Genomic DNA, 6,568 nt, shown 5'->3' with positions numbered 1-6,568 from the left:
GAATCAGGGTTGAATACAGGGAAGATTAAATACGGCACTCTTGTATGGACATTGAAGGTGCATTGAATTTTCTCCTGTGGATTTAAATAAATGCATTTTTCTGAAAATTATTTTGGCATGTTTATTGGCAAAAAAACCTAACCCTCAATAGTTCAAGCTCTATCGGCCCAAGCCCAACAACACTTAGATATGGACACCCAAAAATAATGACTAAACGCACACTTATTTTTCTCACCAAAACCAAAAATACATTACTCCGTAAGATTTAACCTTGATAAATTAAGAAAATGGCTCAGTTGATGAATCCTAATCATTTCTATGCAGCAGATTGAAGGCAAAGTGTTCAAGAAGAAACCGAGCACCTAGCACTAAAGCTCATGAACCTCTAATGAATTCCTACAGCCATAAGACCCATTTGGGTTAATAAATTCAATGAGGGGAGACATTCCGAATCTTTTGTAGGTCGAAAGGCACTTTCAAATAATACTCTTAGTGATGAGCGATACATGGCACTAAAGCAAAGGATTTCTATTGATAAAGCCCAAGGATTTGTTTTGACACTGGTGCCAAGTTCTAGCAATGATGTGACCACCATGTGCTACAGTAGCGTAAGTTGCTGTATGTCCTGGGGAGCCACATACAAAGTGGGCCCAGAAAGCCACTAGTTGGGGAGAACCGGATTGGAAGAGCGCATCACGTGCCATGGCCACTTGGGTCTTCCCAATTGCTGAAAGATCAGTCTCCTCCTGCTGTTATAATTTGTTTTTTTTTCTAAATCATCAAAAGGTTTTCCATGGCTAAGTTTTTTTATCTTACTTTTTGTTCCGATTTTATGTGTTTTTGTGATAAACTTTACTTAAATCTTCAAGGATCAGCATTTCTCGCTCTGGTTCTCACATAGTGCTCATCAGGCATCATACTTCCTTCTTCATAGATCTTCATCTATGGGCATATTGCTCGAAAAGGAGCCATGGACATAGGCAGTATGAAGCATGGCTACTCATAGCGCATGCATGGTTCAAGAAAAGTGCTTTCGTTGTGGCAAAGAGCCAATCAGCCTGCCCATGCACACAGCCTGACTGACGACAAAATATACATTTTGGGAAAACATAAGTAGAGGAAACTTGTATGACGTATGGCACGTAATCAGGCACTTTGCCAGAATATGGTACAGAGTGGTAAATAACCTGTTTCTAGATCTTTGCGAGGATATGATTATATAATATGCAGCTCTTCGCAAAAGTTTTGGGCAGATGTGGAAAAAATGCTAAAGAGTATGAATGCTTTCAAAAATAGAAGATTTAATAGTTTATTTTTGTCAATTAACAAAATACAAAGTGAATAAACAAAAGAGAAATCTAAAGTAAATCAATATTTGGTGTGACCGCCCTTTGCCTTCATAACAAAATCAAAGCAGCAACTCAATACATTTGCACCCAGGGTTTGAAGGATCTCAGCAGGGAGATTGTCCCAAACATCTTGGAGAACTAACCACAGATCTTCTGTGGATCTAGGCTTGTGCTAATCCTTCTGTCTCTTCATGTAATCCCAGATAGATTCGATGAGATCAGGACTCTGCGGGGGGCCTCATCATCACTTCTAGGACTTCTTGTTTTTCTTTACTGCTGTAAATAGTTCTTAAAGACATTGGCCTTACATTTGGGGTCGTTTTCCTGCTGCAGAATTAATTTGTAGTCAGTCAGATGCCTCCCTGATGGTATTTGATGATGGATTTATATCTGCCTGTATTCCTTTTAAGTACCGTAGCTAACTAGTGCAGAAAATCTGCAGCATCAAAAATGCACTAAATACTCATCATGGGAACTGAGCTTTAGGGATTACACGTTAGTATTTTGCATCAGTGTTTTCATGTCAAAACCAGGAGTGGAGCTTACAGAGAAAAACTATAAGGGTGCAGTCAGACAACCGTATTACTCCCGCGAGGATCACCTCGGAATCCTTGGACTGACCGTCGGCTCTCCCCACCTAAGCGTGACAGCATGTATTTCTATACCGTTGTCACATTAAGTTCAGAAGAGTAGAAGGCCAGTCCAAGGATTACAATGCGATCCTCATCCGACTCAGACATACACTTTAATTATTAAAAAAAGAAACAAAAATGAAAAGCATTGTGAGAATTAGGTTAAGTGATTAAGTAACGTGATGTCATAACTTTTTCATTTGATTTAGATCAGTTAAACAAAAGAGAAAAGAAAGGCAAATACAAAAAGAGAGCATGAAACCTTAGGCTATGTATGGAAGCACTGCATTTTTCGGATTTGATGTGTTTTTGGTGTGTAGCATTTGTCAATGTGTTTTCATTGCAGCTTCATACTTGAGATTGCAATTGTGATTTTTTTTTTTGTGGTTTTTTTTTTCCATTAAAGTCTATAGGGAAAGATATGTTATGCAACATCATGAGCTTTCATGAAATCACATCCATGTCGCTCAATCTATTGAATGCAGCAGATTTTCTGCACAAAAAAGCAACTTTTAGGGCTTCATGGGGACACTTTCAAGCTAAAATTATGTTTATAGCAATAAACAACTCCAAATTCACAGACATCAATGTTGCGTAGACAAAGTACAAAGGGCTCCTATCATACCCAGTAGCAATGAACAACCAGTATAAACTCACCCCCGGGTAGTAGTTCTGCCCTCTTTGTGTTCCCCACATTCTGCCCATCTGTAAAAAAAAAAAAAAGAAAAAAAGATGAAGTAACGTAATATAATTAACTAGGACATTGAATGATTTTAGAATATTTGGTGGAATATAATGACACCTCAGTCTACAGCATTATCATCACTGGTGTAAATCTAGCAGACCAGTAGAGATCTGAGCTTATTGGTTTCTAATGGATGTGAGGGTTAAATGGGGGCAGAGTGGGAGTCAGAGAGACGGTTACCAGAGAAATCTGGGAAATGTGGTTAAAACTAAGGTTTAAATCCCACTACGGGAATAAGTTGCCTGCGTGACCTCAGAGAAAATGGGGGTTGGGGGTCAGTGAGGCAAGAGTGACTTTGATTTTCACTTGGAAAGGTCATGGGAGCACAGCCAGGACACTAAAAGATGGAAAATAGGACAACATGATGAGAAATAAGCTGTGGATATAAAACTTTCACAATATAAGGAGATTTAAAGGCTTAGTCATATTACGAGGTTGAATGCATGCACAGAACGAGCCAATTGTCTTAAAGGTGACATCTACATACGGATAATGGCCAGATGCAAATTGTCATTCTAGGGATTCATTCATACTAATGGCCACCAATGGCAATAAATGGCGCTATAACAATAAATAATAATAATAAATAATAATAATATAATATTAATACTATACAGAGAAGTAAGAAAACCTGAAATAGTTCGTGTGGCCGGATCCGATCAGGTCAGACAATTTTGACTTGATACTGTAGTTCCTATTAGCTATGAAGGAATTAGAAAAAGCTTAAAGAAGACCCCATCTACATGTGTCTGGTATTGGAACTCTGCACCATTCACTTCAAGAGAGGTGAGCGGCAATGCCAGACACAACCCATAGGCAGGCCATTCTTGGAGAAGGTAGCCATTTCTTTATAATCCTGGGCTAGCATGTTTCTGTGGCTCATCTAAGAAGAAATATGCTATTTTCTTTGACTGACTCTCTGGGCTCGTGTTCTGTCGGAAGGCCTAAGAACCAGAAAGGTTTAGCAGGACTTTTCAAGAACAGTTCTCCAGACTCTTTTTATAATAAATCATAGAAACGAGTGTAGCTACAGTCCTCGCTGTCCTCTTCCGTTCCCCTGCAACGAGCAACCCACTGCACTCCTTATTTCTCCACTACCCATGCCCACTATAACTTCTTGGATTAACCCATTCACTACCCTAGACCACCAGGGATCTTGGACTAATCCTCTTTAATACTGTAGCCTACCAAGGATGCAGTCATTATCCCCTCCAATCCCTTGGGCTAGTCCTCAAGTATCCCAAAACAAGTCATGTTTTCTGGACATGCTTAATATACAACATAACACAGAATTATTGCCAATGCTTCGGAATCATTGAATGTAATTTTATGACCCGTTGAGGGGAACTTGCAGACAGGAGGTGAGAGATACTACCCTATATCACAATAGAAGCTGACATTTAAAGTCCGAGATCACTAGGACAGCCGCCATTAGCCCATTTGTTGTCATCACCACTTTGCTTCACTATACAATGAAAGTTATTAGCTTTAATTCTTTCACTCATATAGACAATCAGAAGAAAATATATTAACCATTCAGTCCCCAACTGAACCTGTAAATTACAAAAATATTATTTAACTGGTGGTAATCTTCAAGTAAATAGCACTTAAATCATGTTGGCTATGGTACTGGAGCAGCGACTACAGGGAGAAAATGCTGTTATATTACCCCTGCAGCCTCTCGCTGCCAGTCATCAGTGAGGAGCATGACTGGAAGCATGCGGCTGCAATGAGAATATCATTTCATTTTTCCCTGCAGTTTCACTTCCAGTAAGGCAGCTAGACCCGATTTAAATGCTATTTACAGGCAGATTACCACTATAACTGCAGGTAAAACAGCATTTTTTATATGTGACCGGTTCCATTTATAGGTCAACAGGTAAAATGTATCATTTTTTTATATTTTATACCTGCTACTCCTTTAAGTATTCGGTGTGTTTTTTTTCATTTTTAAAATCTGCCATCCGGTTCTGGATAAATAGGACTTTTTTATTTACTGCCAATGTTGAGGTCTTTATAAGGGGGCATGTCTCATGTGATTTTTCTGGGGGCGTGTCATTATGCTGCTCTGCATAATTACCCTATAAGCTCCGCCCCCTAGTAAAAACCATAAAAATTTGCACTAAATCAAAAGGCCCGTATCTCTGTAGTTTTACGTCAGTTTTTACAAAAGAAAAAAATCAAATCACTTAGGAAAACAAGAAATAAATCAAGAGCAGTGACTCACCATTTTGTCCTGTTGAGAAGTCCTCCACAAAAGTGACTTTTCAATGGATTTTTTATATTTATACTTATTACCGCCTCCAATTTATTGCAAGAGAGCATCACTTTGGAATGAAGAAGCACAGAGAAAAAATAGAAAAACTGTTCCCGAATCAGTGGAGCAGAGTCATTGGAGGAGGTGTTGAGTTTAAATGTAAGCGTCCAGTGAACAGTCCCCTTTAGGCCTTTCCTTGGAGCCAGGAAACAAGGGAAGGCTTAAAGGGAACCTGTCCAGTGACCTTAGACTCTCTATACATCCTACCCACATCATATAAGCATATAAGTGCCACATGGAAGTCTGCTTGCCCTGCAGGCTACAATAGCTCGGTACTGATCTCGAGAGTGATGGTTTACTGTTTGGTTCCACAGTGTGGTAAAGTAGTGGTATCTAGGTGTTGCATGCACCTGAAATGCATTATATAGTTCTCTTAGACCTGATGAGGTTGTTGAGCTTACTATGGAAATCCATGTTTGAATGGTTGTACAATGCCTTTTGAGAGTTTCCCTGCCTAATATTAACAGAACTCAAAAAATGTTAATTTTTACTTCAGGATTATATTACCATGGATTATGAAAGTAAGTGTACCAGTCTCATCAGGTCTAATAGATCTCTTTGTAATATATACAGTTTGCATTTGTTTTAATTTTTTTATTTTTAATAAAGATGTCAATGGCGAAAAAGCGGTTTACAAACCACTATAGGTAGGAAGAAGCCGATAGTCATCTATGTTGGAGTCAACATGCAAGTGTTGCATAATGCATGTTGTTTAGCCCCTATAGCTGAGAGCAATGAGGAGGAGTATTGCTAGGAAGCCATAAGCATGAATTGCAGCCCAGCTCCACACTCTGGGGCGCCTCCGATTGTCTTCATGTCTTCCAGAAAAGGATTTATAGCTGAGGCTTCTATGGAGCAAGAATAGGCGTCCTATGAGTCAGCTGCACTATGCAGGGTTGTTAATTCATGTTCCTTTTTACTTAATGGTGACAATTATTTGCAGTGATGCCGGTAGCTGTGTTCTGGTAATTGCTGCTGCCTAGAATGGTCTTTGAGAAGGACACAAAAATAAAACATCAATTTCCATTGTATTGTTCTATGCCTTCCAATGTAAAGTGGGATCATTGTGTATTCTAGAGGGGCAATATTCGACCAGGAAAAAAGAAGCCAAACAGATTACAGAGGTGCCCAATCTGTGTGGGAAAACTACAACTCACAGCAAGTAGGAAGGTGTTATGTCATACTGAGAGTTGCAGTTCCAGAACACTTTGGGAACCGCAGGTTTGACAGCAATTTGGTTTATTTCTGTGTTCCTGAGACCTGATCTGGGACGTGATATTCAGATTGTGAGCCCTCGCGGGCAGGGTCCTCTCTCCTCCTGTACCAGTCGTGACTTGTATTGTTCAAGATTATTGTACCTGTTTTTATTATGTATACCCCTCCTCACATGTAAAGCGCCATGGAATAAATGGCGCTATAATAATAAATAATAATAATCGTCTTCTTTTCATCCAATATATCTAGGAAATACCTTTAAAGAATTATGAAATACTTTATACAGGAATATTACAGTTTTTTCTTATTT

General features: G+C 39.1%; 1 protein-coding gene across 2 annotated transcripts in view; it reads left to right on the top strand.

The window, feature by feature from the left end:
* FOXJ1 (forkhead box J1) overlaps positions 1 to 110 on the top strand; it is a 5,579-nt gene extending 5,469 nt beyond the window's left edge. For both annotated transcript variants that reach the window (XM_069752070.1, XM_069752069.1), the window contains exon 3: positions 1 to 110. This exon is cut by the window's left edge and continues 1,686 nt beyond it. The gene's annotated coding sequence lies outside the window, so the exon portion shown is untranslated.
* The last annotated feature ends 6,458 nt before the right edge of the window (positions 111 to 6,568 follow it).

This window comes from Ranitomeya imitator, chromosome 2 (assembly GCF_032444005.1).
Source record: "Ranitomeya imitator isolate aRanImi1 chromosome 2, aRanImi1.pri, whole genome shotgun sequence".
Taxonomy (NCBI): Eukaryota; Metazoa; Chordata; class Amphibia; order Anura; family Dendrobatidae; genus Ranitomeya; species Ranitomeya imitator.
This window is presented reverse-complemented; position numbering and strand designations above follow the sequence as displayed.